Below are 18800 nucleotides of genomic sequence, written 5' to 3'. Positions count from 1 at the left end.
ACCTCTGTCTGGGCTCATCCGGCACGCCGAGTCCTCCCCCTCACTCCCTCCCCCACCGCCCCCGACCCCCGCCCATCTTCCTCGCCTCTCCCTCTCTTCGGAACCTTTCAATTCTCTTGGGCCGTTACTTGGCATTCCGATCACAGGGAGAACACCTTAATTGGTGACAGTCGCCCACGGTTCCTCTCCCGGCCAAAAATACCAAGGAAAACAATCCAGTACCCATCCCATCTTCCAGGATCAGATCCTCGTCTCTCTCCTCCTCTACCGCTACTTTGGCTCCCAGTTCCCCAACCCCATTCATAGCCTCCCCAACCTTTCCTTTCTGTGGTCTCTGCCTTTCTCACTTCTCTCCAACCTCTGTTTCCACTCCTGTCCCCGCCCTCCCACGTCCCTGGCTCCCCCCGCATCCCCCTCATCCCCCCCCCCGCCAACCCCCTGCAAGCTCTGGGCTCTACCCTCTGTGCCCCTCCCCAGACAAGTGTCCGGCTCCACGGGGGCAGCGGGCCCGCCGCCCGCCGCCAGGCTCAATCCCTGCCCACCTACTGTGAGGAGCAGCTCCGCCCACCTGTCCATAAAAGCCAAGTGCAAGTTACCCGCAGAGCTCAGAGGATCAGAGCCCTTCCTTGGTCCTCTCCGTGGGAGCCCGAGTCCCTGTCTCCCAGATCTTACGTGCTCAAGGTAAGATAAGCCTACTTGGAGCAGCTGACCTACAGGGAAGGTTGCTAGCCGGAGTGAGTCGCTTCTGGTCAACACGCTTACTTAAAGCTGATTCATAAGGATGCTGGGATGAACAGTGAGTTTCCTAACTAGCAACTGGTTTGACAACAAACTTCTGTTTGAACAGTAAAATGAAAATTCCTTTTTGGCAGAAACAACAGCATTTCTATTACAAAAAATATTTTCTTTTTAAGTCACCTCCCCCGCCAATCCCCTGCCTCCCGGGTCTGTCTGACTGTTGCTGAGGTTAAATGTATCTGTTTGCGGTGTTGTGTTTGTGTTTTCAATAGTAACTATTTCACATTATCTAGTAGGGAAAACTGTCCCCTTGTCAAAAAATCCACTTTAAAGGAGCACAATTAGTTCTCTAAAAATAGCACAGCCAAAAGGTCTGCTGACGATTTTGTGATGTTTTTCCAAACCCCCAAGACAGCTTCTGTGGTTCCTTTAAGAAGTATCTCTTCAGGTTTAACTGCTTGGAAAAAATGATGTGAACCGGTGCCCTTTGCCTGGGGACAGTAATCAGGTGGCTGGTAGATAGGAAAGAAGAACTAATCCCAGTTTACAAGCCGGGACAAGATACTACATCTCCAAATGAGACATGTGCTGAGACTAAGAAAGTATGTAAGAGAACTCTGTGACGGCTGTGCACACCTAAAACGTAAAGTGTTTCAATATGTTTCTCAGAGAAGCATGCAAGCCAGATTACACAGTTCTTCCATGTATAATAGACTGGTGTATGGCGGGATCAGCCAGAAAGACTTCAGATGAAGGTTTTCATCCTTACCATCCCTTCTGTCCTCCTCTAGAAAATGAAAATCTGCCTGATGAGTGATTGACTCTCCCAGAGCTCTCCAGGGAAGAAAAGACCTTGGGTGGGTGGGTAGGACAGTGGTGGAGGTGGTGGGTGGGTGGGTGGGTTTGAGAATTGATCTATTCTTCTTCCAGAGTGGTGTGCACCTGTGAGAGGAAGAAACAAACCAGACAGCTACTTCTGTAAGAAGCAGGCTCTTGGGGGATGAAGTTTGCCACCGTATTCTGTGGGTTTTGTGGGATGAAGCGCTGTCATGTGGAGAAAAGCCCTCTTCAAGTGTTCCATCTGGGGAACTGCAGAAGGCTGTGCTTAGAGGAGGCAAGCCTGGGCTGCCAGTCAGGAAACCAACCCACTATTTTAGCCCTTGAGGTTCTTAAAGGGAGAGAACTGTTTACGCTTTCATGTCTGTTAGTTGTATGTTGTTTCACATAGGAAGGAAAATTTCACTACAGATATAAAAGGTCTCCCTATTAAAGAAACTGAAATAAATTAGACACATGACTTAGGTCTTTCTAAACATCCTCTTTATCTTTCAGATATCAAAAGAAATAACAAAAAGTATTTAAAAAAAAACTGCTTAGGATGAAAGGGATTCAATACAATTATTCAAGTGAAAGAGTTTACATGTGGAGCATTCTGTCGTGTTACACTTTTTTTTCCAGTGGAAAAATATTGCAAAGAGTGTGGTTTCCTTTAAGAAAATGATGTGAAATTACTATTGGCCAAGATAATGTGACCTGTGTAGATTAAAATACCTTTATCTCCAGCCATAGTGCAGTCTGCTTGCTTCATATTTAACATGTGTAATCAGCCGTGACAAGACAAAGGTATGAGACAAGGCCAAGCCAAGTATTTGGTACATTCAGGAAAACTCTCCTTAAAGGTGGTGCTTGACTCCTGTCCAGCACCATCAGCTTGAAAAGATACTGTTCTCCTCCACTAATCTCCACCACTGAAGTTATCTGCTCTAAGGGGCAAAAGCTTGTATTAAAGTGTTTGTTAAAGCTATAATTTGAGGGTTATAATTATTCTATGAAGGTTTGATTCTGCTCTCTCTCACAGTCTGGGCAGGCTAGTTATGAACAGTTTAACTATAACTGCCTTCCTGTGTGCCATGAGGTTCAACCCCCTTAACTAAATAGGTGAGATCATCTTAGACTGTTCATGACCTAACTTTCCCAGAAGGCATCACCAGTCAAAGAGATTCTTTCCATAGGGTACGTACCAAATATAACGGCACTTTCCTTCTTATGAATTTAGAAAAATCTGTGATGAGAGATCATTTAGTTATCCTAATATCACCCCTTCTGCACAGAATGGCAAAGGACAACCCAAGCTCTTCTTTCTGAGTGTGGCCATACCCAGCCCACACCACTGCAGCAGGCTACAGATAACTCCCTAAAAGTAAGGGAGAGCGGGTGTCTCCTTGACCACAGGCACCCAAAGGGTGCCCTTCAGATTTTGAGGGCCTGCCCCACTTGAGGAAACACACATTTTAGATTTCTATCCGTGAATAAATAAAATACCTGCATTATCAGAAAGTATACGTCACTTTATTTTATTTCAAAAGAAAAGAATAGAGGACAGGAAAATCACATCAACCAGAACTGAGAGAGAAGCTGAGAGTATCATAGACATCCACTAAGAGAACAGAATGGTCTCGACCTGCTATCAAACATGACCTCTTATTCATGCAGTTTTGGAGGCAAAAGAAGAGCAGACGGGTCTGCATTGGGCTTCTGTTTGAATTTTCTTTTCTAGCCAGTAAGAGCACTGCCGCTAATAACTTAAGAACCATCTCTACTGTGTGTCTCGTGAGCCTTCCTTCTCCTCCAGGAGACAGCTGCGTGGCTCTAAAAACCCAAAATGATTTCAGGTGTGCCCACTTCAGACTCACAGGAATCTTGCCAGTTCTAGTGTTTAGACCTGCACTGTGCAGATCAAACCCCGTGATTTTGTCCTATGTTAGGAACATCTACAAAATGAAGCCCAGCTCTCCTGAAGGGGACAGTGTTGTGTGAGTCTTTTCAAGTTAGAGGGTAGCAATCGCTCCTCTTCCTTGGTATGGCAACTTAAAGAATGACTAAGACTTCTCATCTCTGCTTCTCCAAGTAACCCCGGAGGAAGGTATCTTACTGTGTGCTTCCACATCCGCACATGTACATAATTTAAAGAAAGCACAGACTGATCTTGAGGTTTGCAAAATGAACTGTTCTAACTGTTGAATAAAAGGAGAGGCTCGGAAGAGTTAAGGGGACAGTGAATGCCTTTGGAATTTCGAGAATCTTCCTCTTAGCGTTGTGCTAACGGATCTTTCATTACTTAAGGCGTCTAGTGGGAGACTGGGGGCAGCTGCTCACAAGTTGTTACCAAATACTAAGGAAATAATAATAATAATAATAATAATAATAATAATAATAATAATAATAATAACTTTTTAAAAAAAGATTTCTAATTCACTGCAGTTTACAGCCATAGTCCTAAAGCAGAGCTTTGCTGGTTGGTCCCCCTTCCCTTTTTGGAGATATGAGACAAACTGAGGGTAAGAAGGAGAGTTAGGCACATTTCAGTACCAAGAGAGAAGCTTCTGGTCTGAGGCTACTGCATGACTTCAGGACCCATGCTGTCTAAGGGATGAGGCTCTGGATAGGAGCTGAGAGGAGTCCCTGGAGTCTGGAATGTCTCCAATCTGGAAGCCCTGTGTACCCCAATCCAGGAAGTCACTGACCCTGCATCAGATCAAACTGAAGTAAATAAAACAAAAACTAATCACAGTACTATCACCTAAAATATTAACAAGTACTGATGTCTCAGTTGGCATGAGCGCCAATGAACCCACTGATGGAGCGTCTACAAAGTGTTAGAACGCACCTGATGATGACTTTCAAGGTCCCCTGCTTACTCAGGGCTCACTGCCATTGTTCTGCCTGGAAAACAACAACAACAAAAAAAAAATATGGCATCTCTCCTTCATGCAGCCTCCTGGGGTGGTAAGGGTGGGGGTGTCTGCAGCTGCAGTCTTCCCTGGGTGCTACTGGCATTGTGTCTTCAGTGGAAGAGGTCTCCTCCATCTTTATAGACGGAGATTGTGGAGTAACACTCATTCTTGTGCTTTTTTCCCATTACTGAGAATCTCCCCATACTTCTTTTAAACAGACTATAAATGTTAACTCCATCAAATCAGAAAACTTTATAGTTTTTAAAGCCTTAATTCATATGCAAGGATGAAAAGTCATCAAGAATTTCTCCTAACCTCTAGTAAATTGCCTAAGGTGAGTTTTCTGGAGACTTGTATTTGTCCAGTAAGTTCACATTTCTAGAAGGTTAGTAAAGGACCCAGACAGTGCAAAATATAATTCCTAGAATGGACTTTGGGGCTAATTTTGACTGAAAGTTCATTTTAGAGATGGAAAAGTTCAGAAAGGTTGGTGTCATTCACAAGATCACCCAGGTAAGTGTAGCACAGCCGGAAGGCAAGTGGCCAAACTCCCTAGCCAGTTCCACGTCTCGAAGAACTGAGGCTTTTGCCCACCCAGTGGGAAGCTTAGGTGTCCCTAACTGTGTTGAGCAGCCTGTAAGAACTTACCATGGGACTGTCAGATGGGGGAAGTCTGGGATACAGTTATAGCTTTACTGAAGACTGTGTCTAAGAGATGTGAAATAAACCCTGTGAAGATCTTTGAGATTACTGATCGTTAACATCCCAGGGTCCCCCACTGTCACTCTCCATGGCAGAATCTGTAATGTAGTGGCTGGTTGGTACATCTGTGTTGAGTTGGTGAGTAAATGAAGAGAGAAAAAAAGTTAAGCAGAAAATACCCATTATTTTCAACTCCTATAAAAGACCTGTAAGTAGTTTCAAGTAGTGTTGTTTGGTGGGGTAATTTTATGTGTTACTAATAATTGGATTGTCTCAGCAGAGAAAATTTTGATGTCTTGAATACTTCAAGTTACAAGTATTCAAATCCCCAATGCATCAAGCTTAAGATACCTTCTTACAATATGAAATGTAGAAGAGCTCACTTAACCTCATGGATGGCTGGAAAAAATCACCTTGCCTTCAGGACTGGGTAATTTTTCCTACCTTATCTGAGCTCTAGAATTATATTTCTGTAGCATGTTTAAGATTTAGTACATATATATTAAGAGTATTAAGTAATTATTTGCAGTGTATTCCTCATATTGTTCCCTCACTAAAAACAATGTGCTGTCAGTTAATTCTGTACTTGCCCCATTCTTTGAGGAGAGGAGGAGCAAATACACACACCAGACAATCAGAGAAACCATGGATCCACACTGATGGAAGGGCACAGGCCTGAAGTGTGTGGAGACAGAAGGAGAAGTCCAGGAGCCAGGAGCATAGCGAGAGAATGGCACCGCCCCAAGAGTTCACACTTCTGGTATGAAAGAGGGGGGAACTCCAGAGCAGTCTGGAGAACTGGAGTACAGACTTCTGTGACTGTCTGTCCAGTCCCTCCAGGAGATGAAATGTCTATACCAGTATTCTTTAGGTATAGCACCATTTGAGTGCTGGTCACACTGGTGAGACTTATAAGCCTTATGGGCATTTAAACTCTGGCTTACCTTTGTCTTCTATTGGGAAAGGAGCCTGATTTGACCTCACTTTAGACTTAACTCTGACCCAGGGTAGTAACTTAATGCGTGTCAAGACATCAAAATTTTCTCTGCTGAGATAATCCAATTATTAGTAACACATAAAGTTACCCCACCAAACAACACTATGAAGATAGAAAAGAACATTCTTGTGTCACTTCCTAGAAACATTTCACATTAAATCAGTAGACAGATGTTACTCCAGATCCCTCTTCAGTTAACTGTGAGCATGCCTGGCAACTGTTTGCCTGTCTTTGAAACAGTAATTCGTTTTTGAAACTGATGTATTGTGTGTTAAAAATCTACATAGTCAAAGTTTAAACATTGTACAAACATTCTTTTAAGTCTTTTTTGCAGAGTGCCTCTCTTGCGCACTCTATGGATGTGTTTATGTCCCAGGATATTTAGGCATCAGGTCATTGAAGTGCTGAGACTACAATTAATTATTTCATGGGCTCTAAATGAATAGGCTTGGGTGGGGGTGTCAGCTTTTGGCTTCTCCAGGCAATAGCATGTATCCAATTTGTTGAGGATCTTCTCCAGTCCCTTCTGTTAACTAGATAAAACAGCTGTTTTTCTGGCAATGTGTGTCAGTGAATACTTGAGCTAACTAGTACTGGTTTTCCAGAACTTTTTCTCCCTGACCACAGAGGGGGTTAAGTCTCAGCTGCCTTCGGTTCTCTGAGATGACCTCAAATCTTGAGAGGTAGGCAAAGAACTTGTGGATGGGGTGGCTGGAACACATTTGCAAGCCAATATTCCTTTAGTTTTCCATGCTTCCCATTAGCTTATATCCTCTAATAATAAATCTAACTTTGGTCCATAAATTCAAAGTGATAGCTGTACATTATTATATTTTATATAGTTATCTATTTTGTGTTTACCCAGTCTTAAAGTCTAGAATCAAGGTTGTTAATGATATCAACCCAAATGCTTTTGTTTTTTGTTTGTTTGTTTGTTTGTTTGGGCTGACATAAAATAAGGCCAAGAAGGAAGTAAGGAGTTAAGAATTTGTAATTTAGGTAGCCAAAATTGTTGAGATTGGACGAACGAGAGAAAAAAAAGGGTCTTCAGCAAAATATGCTATTTTGGATCCTCAACTCCTACTTTAAAAATGACACACATCAGTCTCTCAGTTCCATTTATTGCAACCCTTCACTGCCCAATGAGTAGGTGGGGGAGTTGGTTACCAGTAGGGGGAGCCAGTATGCTAATTGTCTAGAAAAGGTATTTGTGGCTAGAGGGGACCTTTAGAGTTAAGATTTTTCTGATATAAAGCAGAGCTAAGAATCTGTTGTAACCAGTGGCTAGAGTGTCCTTTGCATTGTTAGTTTTCTTTTCTTTTTTTTTTTTTAAACCTAATTTAAGCCTCTAAGAATAAATCACTCACTTCTCAGCAATGCCAGAAATGTCCAGGCTTGCAGAAGTTTATTTGAAAGAAAACCAACACAGTCTTAGAAAATGTTCTTTCCAAGGCCACCACCAGCCAAGTCTAAATCTAAATGCTCAATTCAGTAATAAACAAACGCCAGCAGCTGATGATCAATGAGAGACAGGCAGAGAGGGTGGAAGAGGTGCCATGACTAGACCCACCCCTGCAGCAAGGGAGTTGGAAGGGAAAAGACAAAAATAGGCCAGCCAAGTGTCTCCAACCAAGATACCCCAGAACCACTCCCCTGCATCTGCATCTGCCCAGGGAGCAGCCAAGGTCTTGCCTAGACTGAAGTGAATGCCTTGTTGAACATTTCCATTGCACAGCTGTGGGGCGATGGCTTGTTAAGACTTGAGACGCTTGCATAATTCAGAACCCTTTGGGGGATAGAGATCAATTAGAACCAGGGGAGAAAAAATCCTTGGCACCAGAGAAAGGCTGCTTGCTTTGTAAAAATTATGACATTTGCAGGAACGCAGAATAATCCTCTCACTAAGTCTATGTGTGATGTCACCAGAGATGAAGCTATGAAACTGGTGTGTGTGTGTGACTTGAGAATTCACCTCTCCAGACGCTCTTCGGTATTTTAATTCCTGAACCACCTTGACTCTCTAGGGCCCAGTGCAAACCACTAACCATCTATGTGCTTTGGTTTATTTATCTTCAAAAGAAAAATACTTATCAAACAATCCCACTGTTATTTAGACGTGCATGGGGTCTTCCAATGTAATGTAAGAAGTGATGCTACCAAACCATGGAATGCAAGAGCTATTTATTTAGAATGCTAACTGGATGGGACATATAGCACCTGGGAATGGCTTGTTACATTTATAGAGAGCCACTCAACATGAGATAGACTTTCAAATAGGTGTGTCCTCTTCCAAGATAGAGCAAGAGTGTTCTTATTTCTTAGAATACAGAGGAAAATGCCACCGCTACCAAGAAGTCAGACAAGGTCAAGGGTAAGTGGAAAGAGAAAAATGATGAATAATTAAGTTATAGTTTAAAGAGTTTCCAAAAGCCTACATATTTATCAAGTGATGTTTAATCACCTGCCAAAGGAGACTCTCACAAGAATGTCATAAAAATATATTTTAACTAGAAAAAGATGGGTGGGGCTTAATAACTGTTGAGACAGAGAGACAGCTCAGAGAGTAAAAGCCCCTGACACCAAGCTGGAGTACCTGAGTCCATCCCCAAGAACCACGTGGTAGAGGGAGGAAAAGAACTACCACAAGTTGTCCTCTGACCTTTACATACATACACACACACACACACACCCACACACACACACACACACACACAATGAATTGTAATAAAATACAAAAAAATGACTAATATGTTATATAAAATTAATATCTCTTTTCCTCCACACTTCCTAAAGTGATTTTTAGATAATTGCTACAGGGGATATAAGTAGGCATTTAATTAATATTTGACCTTGAGTCTCTTCTACTTTAGAATATCTCGGGTTTTAGTATTCCATAGAAGAGTTTGGTGATAGTTTGGCAATCACTTCCTACATCATTATTTTAAGATCTGCTGCAACATGGCATTTGTAGTATTGCTGTTATTGTGTGATACACACTTAGTGGATATTGCTTTAACAAGCAGTGAGTAAGGAACCATGCCAGGATGGTAAATTTCTAGGAGAACAAAATGATGAGATGCATATGACTTGTCCTGGGCATCAGTTCTTCATAATAGAGTAATCACAGCAGCAGAAATGCTATAGTGATTCGTGCTCTCCCTCTCTTGTGCACTTTCTCCCTCCCTCTTTCCCTCTTTTTCTTCTTCCATCCCTCACTCCTTCTCTAATTCCCTTTCTTGCTTTTATTCCTACCAAATCTGAAGTCCGGTGTATATTGAAATTGTCTCTTCCTTCTCCCTTTGTTTTCATTTCTCAGTATTTCGTTACAGAGACATGGCCAATGGTGAGTGATGAGCTTCATAACTGAGATACTTTACATAATTCTGTAAAATAGTTCCTCAGTTTCTGAGCTGACAATCTGTCTGTCTTTATCATCATTAATCATCTGAGATTAGTCAGATTTACTCTCATTTGCCTTCATACAATCAATAGGGGACTCATTTCAATAATTCAGACATACATGTTAATGTTCAAGTACAACTTAGTATATCTGGGACTATTGAATTTATGTAAGACACTCAGACTTGCCACCTCATAAACTTCTCTATTTTCTCTTAGAGCTTTAGGAATTCTCTTACTCCTCACAAAGTTAGCATATAGAAGCCAGTATCCCCAAACATGGCAATTAAGCACCCTTCCATCAAAGCAAATAAGTAACTAATAGTCATCCAGAAAAAAGAAAGAGCAAATCCATTGTTCACAGTTATAAGAGTAGATGCTTCATGGCCAGACATGGTGGCACATGCCTTTAATTCCAGCACTCAGGAGGCAAAGGATGGTAGATGTCTAAGTTCAAGGCCAGTCTGGTCTACAAACTGAGTTCTAGATAGCCAGGGCTGCACAGAGAAATCTTGTCTCAAAAAAAAAAAAAAAAAAAAAAAAAGTGATGCTCACACTCTAAGTTATCTAGCAAAGGAGGCACTGGTCCTGCTACTTCTCTGTTCCTCAGTTCAACCAAGAAGAAAACAGAACTTCTGCTCAGTTAAGCAAAGCACTTTGCCCAGTGCCACACAGCTTGGAAACATCAGAGTCAGTATGACCCTGTAGGTCCCACTGCAAAGCCTGCTTCTCCTTGTTGCCTCTGAAGATGCCCTGTCCTCAAGGGGAGAGACAATCTCCTGCACCCTGGGACAGTACCTCTGACTCATAAAGTGAAAGGATTTCAGTGGCTCTGTTCCTAGACACTGCTGACTGGCTCTGTTTCTTGTATAAGACTGTGATTTTAATTTATTTTTCTTTTTTGTACTTTTTCTCTAAAAACATGCTGCAGTTCCAAAGCCAAAAAACTAAGGGTTTTGTAATTAGAAAGGAAAAAGAGAAGGGGGAAAAACTATTTTTTCTCCCTGGGGTAATTTTGGAGAGCTAAATTTTCTCCACCAATTCCCTCTATGTGATTGACTACAGGTCATCTATAGCAATCAATCTGGTAAGGAGACTCTAATGTCATTTCCAAAACAGCAGAAATTCATAAGATTATATGAGAAACAGACTACAACAAAAGAACTTTCACACGATCAATCAACTTGAGGTGTCCCCAGATCGTTTTCCCTGGAGTTATTTTTACCATAATCCATAACCTAACAGTGCAAGTCAAGACCACATAGATGATTCTTAGTGCCATTTGAGTCATCTAGACTAATATTCATGGTAATTTCCCCTGCTGTTCAGCCTATAGTTAGAGTGATATAGACAACAGGGTATACCAAGCCCTTCTTTTGTGATCCACACAAAAAGAAAAAAAAAAAAGAGGAGACAACATCTTAGATCTTTCCCTATGGTCACACTCTGCTATACTGAATTTGCTTTTGTTTTTCATCCCCACTCTGTGATGAAGTATTCTTTAACTTCATTGATTAGATTGATTTATACTGCCCTTCCAAGATTCAAGTCACATGTCTTCTCTGGGCAAACCAGACATGTCTGCAGCCAGTCTACTCAGGTTTCCCTGTGCATCTCTCTATGCTCTTTAGTACCATGTGCATGGCTTGGTATCATGATCATCACAACTCGGTAATGCTGATCCCCATTTATGCATCTACTTCCTTGAAAAGGACTCTTGTCTAATTAAATCTCTGCACCCTCAGAGCATACCATATGAGAGAACTTAATAAATGTAAGGGGAAATAAAGAACCAGGGAGGGTTAATAAAGTGAGCTGCAAGGTGAATGACAAGGCTCTAAATGCACACTTTTCTATCCTTATAGATTGTCCTAGAAAGATGTAATTAGTTTGAGTCTTTAAAACTTGGATATAATCAGAATATTCCTAGGCAAGATGGAAACTGCTTCCCAACCCACAAAGTCCTTGACAGTCAAGTCTTTCATCTTACTTACCCTGTCCTTCCATCCCATCCTCCACAAGTTTCTAGCAAAAATTTGAACTGAACCAGATGGTCTGAGTTTTTTTAAAAAACATTTCTTTTTGTTTTCTTTACTAAAACAATGTAAAGCTCTCTCTTTTTTTTTATCTGTCAACACAGTCTTATGTCTTCATCTTATTAATTAAAGGCTTTCTATATACTTTGGCTTACATTCATCTTCTTTGGTTCTCAACTGACATTTACTACACATGTCAATAATATGTTTCCTCACACAGTTTTGTCAAGGGTGTTTGACAGAAGTTCTGCAGTGATAGATATCATCTATATCTGAGCCATCCAGTGTAGTAGACACCACTCAGATACGGCTCCTATGTACTTGAATGCACCTAACCTAGAGGTATTGAATTATCTCCTTTTATTCTCTACTTTCTTATCAACTTGACACAAGGTGGAGTCATCTGAGAAGAGGGAATCTCAGGTAAGAAAGCACTTCCATGATATTAGCCTGCAGGAATGTCTGTGTGGAATTTCCTTGATTAATGATTGAAGTGGGGGGGACCAGTCCATGATGGGTGGTGTCATCTTTGGGCAGGTGGTCCTGGAGTGTGTCAAATAGCAAACTGAGAAAACCAGAGGGAGCAAGCCAGTAAGCAGCATTTCTCCAGGGTCTCTGCTTCAGTTCCTGCCCCAATTTCCTGTCCTGCTTGAGTTCCTATCTTGACTTCCCTCAATGAATGATGACAGGGAATAGGTAAGCCAAATAAACTTTTCCCCCCACGTTGCTTTTGGTCAGGGCCTTTACCACAGCAATAAAGAGCAAATTAGAACAATCTCTCTAACTGTAAATTTAGTAGTCACTTATGATTATTGACTACTGTGTCAAACAGCACAGAATATTTCACTTTTCTTATCTTCTTAAGGCATGCAATCTTCATAAATATGAACACTATGGAGACAAAAACTAAATAAGACGTGCTTTTTTTCATTTCCAGTGAATAATTGTGACTGCAGTTATCTTTATTAAAAATTACTTGATTCCTTGATAACTCTCATCAAAATCTGCACTTATGTAATTGAACAATGTTATGTCCTGCACAAACAAAATGAGATGTGAAGTAATTTAAACTGAATTAGAATACTCCAGTGCCGCCTCCTAACTACATCTCTTTTGCTTTTGTGGGAAAGGGGTAGTTTTAATACCTACTGATACATTCAGCTACTTCAGCCTTCAACATGACCCTTTCTGCAGAGAATGACTGACCATGAGTGTCTGAAATAAGGATAGCTAACAGAGTCTTGCATTTCTTCACTCTCTGAGACCTCACCACTTTCTGAAGGAAAGTAGTTCCTTTTCATGGATTTTCCCAGAGCCAGCAGGGCAGAGGAGGTAATGTGTCTTTGGAATTTGGCAATAATGTGGCTCTGGCACTTGCTGGCTTGCTGAGGGCCCTTCAGGAATCCATCATGCCAGCACACCAACCATGCAATACAAACTCTGTGTTGGACAAAGCCAAGAGCCAACTGATCAAACTGTCTGGCTGCAGAATAGATTCTGACTTATTAATGAGCCTTTCAGAAAATACATCTACATGAATCTCTAATAGCAACAGTTTATAGAGGTGTTTAATGTTTAATGATATCAGATGCCAGCCACACTATATGTGACTCAGCAAAGATCGGGCAGGGACAAAAGAGCCACTGGAGAAGCCAGGCAATCAGCTGTATCTTTTCCATTCAGAGCTTAGTTTATTTGGAATGATTGGGAAAACCTTCAATGAAAATTTTTCTAAAATAATAAAAGAAAAGAATTTATCCTGTTATTGTGAACCAGCTGACATCAAGAAGTAATTATGGGTGTATACTTTCCCCTTGTCTTGTAAAATATTTACCAATTGTAGCATAAGCAAATTTTAGAGCAATGGTAAAGATAGCAATAACATCTAACTTGTAAACTTTTAATATCCAGCTATAAAAGACTCACCATGTGCTTAAGCCACATTTGAATACATATAAATAAAATTCTCATCAGCAAACAGGGGCCAGTGGGTAAAGAAAAGAATCTTTGATTCCTTTTCCTCAGAGCAAATGTGTCGGAGATATTTGGTATTTTGTATTAATGAAATTAAATTTATTGCCACAACATCAGCAAGAGTGTTGTTAAGGACCTTAACCTAGGAACTTTGAGATGTGAAGGAAATCGATAAGTAGTTGGTCTTTGTAGGGAAACAACCTATGTCATGTGTTACGTGTCTGGTTCTTTGTTAAATTTGGGTGGAGAAGCATTTGCCTATTGTACACCCGAGACAGAAGACTCTTAGAGAGATAAATTGTGCCCCATCATTAGGAGAGTATTGGAGCTCAAGTAGTAGATTCACTCACCTCATCTCTAAAGTCTTCTTTCTACTGACCCGGGCTGAGCCTTGGCTGGTACATCTATGCTTCAGAGCACCCTAGAAGCCCAGGAGCCCTGCAGCAGTTCAGGGAAGATCAGCTGCAGGGCAGGGAAACAGAATGTTCTGCAGGGGATCTTTAATGGTCAAGATTTCACAGTAGCCAAGACCTTTCAGAAAGCATAGATTTCTGGGTATGGAGGTGCGGACCTCCAATCCTAGCACTAAAGGGCCTATGGTTGGAGGATCTCCAGTTAGAGGTCATCCTCGGCTACATAATGAACATGTGAGGACAGAAGAGAAAAACAGCTAATACATCGGTTTGGGAGACATGAACATCTTTACAATATTAATGCTTCCAGTGCATGAACACGGGCCGCCTTTTCGTTTTTATCTTCTTCATCAATTTCTATCAGAAAATACTGTGCCATTTTCATTCCAGGAGACTCACTTCCTTAGTTAGGTTTATTCTAAGTATTTGGGGAAATAGATGCTTTTGTGAATGGGATTGTCTTTCCTTTTTTTTTTTTTTTTTTCTCACCATATCTGTTAATGTTCTAAAGAAATGTATTGTTGGGTGTGGGAAGTTGAGGAAGTCCTGAGTGAATGTGTATTGTTGACATGGGCACAGATACCTCAAGGACCCAATGCCTCAGACCCATGGGAACAGCAAAGCCTTCTCCATACAGGTCAGGTTCAGAATTAGCAAGCCCTCCCTCTGGTGATGGGCAGATATTGGCAGTATGTGCAAGAACCAGAAACTGCAGCTTTTTCCTCCCCAGCATTTATAATGTTTTACACAATCACAACTGCTCCCCTACACAGACTTCCTAACAAGTCTTGCTAACTCTTCCTCCCATCCTGTCTGTAATAAATTAGCCGGGGTTTCCAGATTGTTGCTTAGTAGGTGCCACTCCATCAGAAAATGCACAGCCCACCTGACCCCAGCTCTTCTGTATGCATGTCTGTGTGTCTTCATTCCTTTCATTCCTTCCCTGCCCTACTAAGGTTTCCAGAACCCATGCTGAATGGGATGCTACAATTAGTATACAGAAAATATATAGACTTTATTGTTCTGGTATGTTGAGTTTTTAATCTATTGTTTTAGTGAATTTGTTTGTCAGTTACAATAGTCCCTTGGTGAAGTCAGTGCACAAAAGAGATATCTGCACACACATCCCATTACCACAGCACTACTCACAATAACAAGATGAGTATGGAGCCTACCAATATAGGAATGGATAAAGAAAATACAGTATAGATACACACACACACACCACCACCACCACCACCACCACCACCACCACCACCACCACACCACAGCACACCATTAGAATATTATCTAACCATTAGGAATAATATCCTGTCATTTGTAGATTGTTAAGCAAAGCAAGCCATATATACACAGATAAACAACATGCTCTCTCATATGTGAAAACGAACAAAAAGAGTTAACCTAAGAGTCAGATACTGATTAACTAGGTCTGAGAAAGGTGCCAGGGATAGGAGAAATGAGAGTGGAGAAGGAGTGATTGGATGTGATCAGGGTATGCTGTGTGTGTATATGGAAACAGTGTACTGAATCCCATTAGCAAATGTAACACATACACACACACACACACACACACACACACACACACACACACGGCAATAAATGAATTAGCACACAATGAAGGTTTGTTTATCACTGATATTTTGTACTCTGACTTCTGCGCAAGTCATAATTTTTAAAGGGCATGAAACTTGTTTTAAGACTGTCTGTCAGTTCAGTTCTATTTATTGATATGCTTAAATCCTCCTTTTATTTAATACACAGAAAGAATGCCATTTGTGAGGTAAAAATAAAATAGTTTGAATTCTATGTGAAATGCTACTATAACATCATGAATAAAAAGCTCTCAATGCAGCATAAGAAGTCCTGAGAACAAATGCTACTTTGACCACTTAAAAATGCAGCCACTCCAGGCAAGACAAAGAATGTCACCAAGTCTTTTTGTCCTCTGCTCTAAAGTAAGTCTTCCCTTTGGATTGTCATGGGTGTTAAATAAAGCAATATATAAGAATGTGTCTGGTATTCAGAATATGTTCTGTAAAATGATTTAATAATTATGCTGATCAGTCCTTGAATACTCACTTAAATAGTAGCACAGTGGACACTTGGATGAGTAAGAACATCAGGTTTTGCTTTCTACACATTGTAAATAAGAGCATTAAGCATAGCTTTTCTTTGCAGCTCATTTAGTGAATTCTGGATTCCTATTCCAGGATCCTGCTATGATCATGGACGTAGTGTTAGCTGTTAATGAGCTCTGATATGTGTTTCTTGTCTTTGGGAGGTCTTCTGATTCTTCCTTTGGCTTAGAGATGCTTGTTTCTTATTTGTTTTGTTTTTCTTTCTTTGCTTGTGTTACATCACAACAAACAGTCTTCCAGTTCCCCCAAGGAAAACTTTATTGGTTTTACAGACCCTGTCCAGTTCAAGGGTACCTCCTTCACCAGTGAGCCTTCTTTATGTGCATATAAACATATACACAGTGTGTATATATGTATATGCACGCACATGTATGAAGTGTGTGTGTGTGTGTGTGTGTGTGTGTGTGTGTGTGTGTGTATTTCTGGCATCTGTCTGGGTGTCTATGTGTGGCTATAGCATTGTCAAGAAGATAGCTAACACAGGCACCTCATCTAAGACCTTATCTAACTCTGTAGTGTTTTAGAATCCATGCTTCAATGCTCTCCAGCACTCTCACGGAGGCTGCCAGCATGCCATATGTATCCTGGTCCCCGCATTTATACATTTATATGGTAATATACTTTGCCAAACCATGTGCATAGTCACTACAGAATGAAATGTAAGAATATTACCTTGATTGAATTTCATTTTTCTGCTTAAAAGTTCCTAAACTCTTCAGCCCCATATCTTGATTATCAAGAAATCATTTAATTCAGTCCCCCACAAGAGAACCACTCTAAGAAGCCATTGCCTCAATAGAAAAATTGAAAGCTAAAGTGAAATATGTTTTAATTCCTAAAGAAAGTGGAAGCAGAGCTTTGAGAATTTCAAAAACTGCCCCTCGATCCTTCCATTGGCTAGGACTCTTCTCAACCTCATTTATTCCTTCAACAAATAGCTATTGGGCACCTATCACATGCTGAAGCCATGCAGACACCATCAAAGGTTGACTTACCTGCAACCCCTGCTTATAGCTGAAAGGCACAGGAATCAATAAAATGTCACTTGGCAAATAAGTGCACGAGGAATGTGAGAACTGCACTTTTTTTTTTTTCTAAAAGGAAGGTCACATTTTGTGCTTTTTAAAAAATCTTAGACACTGTTCTGATCCTTGCCTGGGGCCAGTGTCTCTTAAAACACACCTGTTCCCATCCTGCAGGAGGTTTGCACTCAGTGACTGACAGGGATAATAAATTCCAGCTCCACCCATTCCATAGATGCCCGAAGGTAACAAGTCAGGAGTGTGGTACTTGTCTTTTCAGACACCCAGCATGCACATATGAAAATACACAAAACACTAAACTATTTTTGCACCGCCTATTCTTCCAGTGGAAACTTTAAGGTCCTCTTGAATCTGTTGCCAAGAAGCTTCAGTGAGTGCTGCTGTCCCTGAAATGACTCTGAAACCTGAGAGACCTGGGGTCCTGAGGTAAGACAGTTAGAATTCAGTAAATACATGGTTATTAGAAGAATATAAGTCACTGGGGAAAATCTGAATTATTGAAAGTTGAGTTTCAGAACTAAATTGTATTTTAAGGTTGCACCCCATTTATCTAGAGCCCTCCTTTCTGAAAATTACAATTCTATAGTATATGTTTCATAATAAAAAAAAAGTATCAAAAGTGCCCAGGAAACACAAGACAGTGATCATTTGTATTTATATTCACAATCAATCCCTGGAAGTCCTCACTAATCCTATTCACCTTTCCTTGACAAATAATTCTAACAAGCATGGCTTTCTGAGTTCAAAGACCACAGTAGATCTGAAGCACGTTGGAAGAAGGAAGGAGGCTGCAATAACAGAGTGAGCTGACATAGAAGACAGAACTGTGGAGGCCTAGTCCCAAAGCAAGAGGGGAAAGGAGTGCTGGGGTAAGAAGTTCAAGAACACAGCAGGATTCACTGTGGGGACAATTGGTCATCTGACTGTAGGAAGACGTCACCGAACACAGCTGGTATGAATTCGTTAACATATGCAGTCTCACCATTGTAAAATGAGGAAACTATGTATTTTGAATGCATGAAAACAAGTACTTGGGTTCTTAAACATGTTAGCTATTAAGAAAATTTTAATTGGGCAAAATGTCCCATTTCCTAAAGAGTCTAGAAATTTGAAGCAACTCACTGACCGCACATAAACACACATGCCTATAAATGACATAGAATAAAACTTGTCCTAAACTGCCTAATCTCACCTCCCTGGATTGTGGTGTAAGAGATTATTAACTTCTTGGTTGTCTGCTTCCAGTAAAAGCATGATCAAAGGCCTTACCTGGAATCCAAAACCTTGAGTTCATGCTTCTTTTCATCAAATGCAGCCAAGACCATGGAAATTACCTCACTGTTCAGTGTCTCAATTTATCTGTTTGTATAATGAGAAAAACCAAAGCTGGCCTCACAGGGATCCCATGGACGTGGTTCCTATTTCAGAATTTGGAAATGCTTAGCATAAACCCCAATAATGGCCTCGTTTGGGGTTATTATTTTCTAAGCAAACAGCCCTCAAGAAAAAGATGTAAAGGGAGTCTTTCTTTCTTTCCTTCCTTACAATCTTTCTTTTCCAAAGAACACAACAAAGAAACAAAGAGCCAAATACATTGACTCATGTCTTTTTCTAATAGTGTTG

The 18800-nt window shown here is 40.8% G+C and overlaps 1 protein-coding gene across 1 annotated transcript in view; it reads left to right on the top strand.

Annotated features, from left to right (window-relative positions):
• The first annotated feature begins 476 nt into the window (after window positions 1–476).
• Window positions 477–18800, top strand: part of Col8a1 (collagen type VIII alpha 1 chain) — a 138920-nt gene continuing 120596 nt past the window's right edge. The window contains exon 1 of the mRNA XM_006996467.3: window positions 477–681. The gene's annotated coding sequence lies outside the window, so the exon portion shown is untranslated. The remainder of the gene's footprint in view (window positions 682–18800) is intronic.

Source organism: Peromyscus maniculatus, chromosome 12, assembly GCF_049852395.1.
Source record: "Peromyscus maniculatus bairdii isolate BWxNUB_F1_BW_parent chromosome 12, HU_Pman_BW_mat_3.1, whole genome shotgun sequence".
Lineage (NCBI taxonomy): Eukaryota > Metazoa > Chordata > Mammalia > Rodentia > Cricetidae > Peromyscus > Peromyscus maniculatus.
The sequence above is the reverse complement of the archived record's forward strand: the minus strand, read 5'-3'. Positions and strand labels throughout refer to the sequence as shown.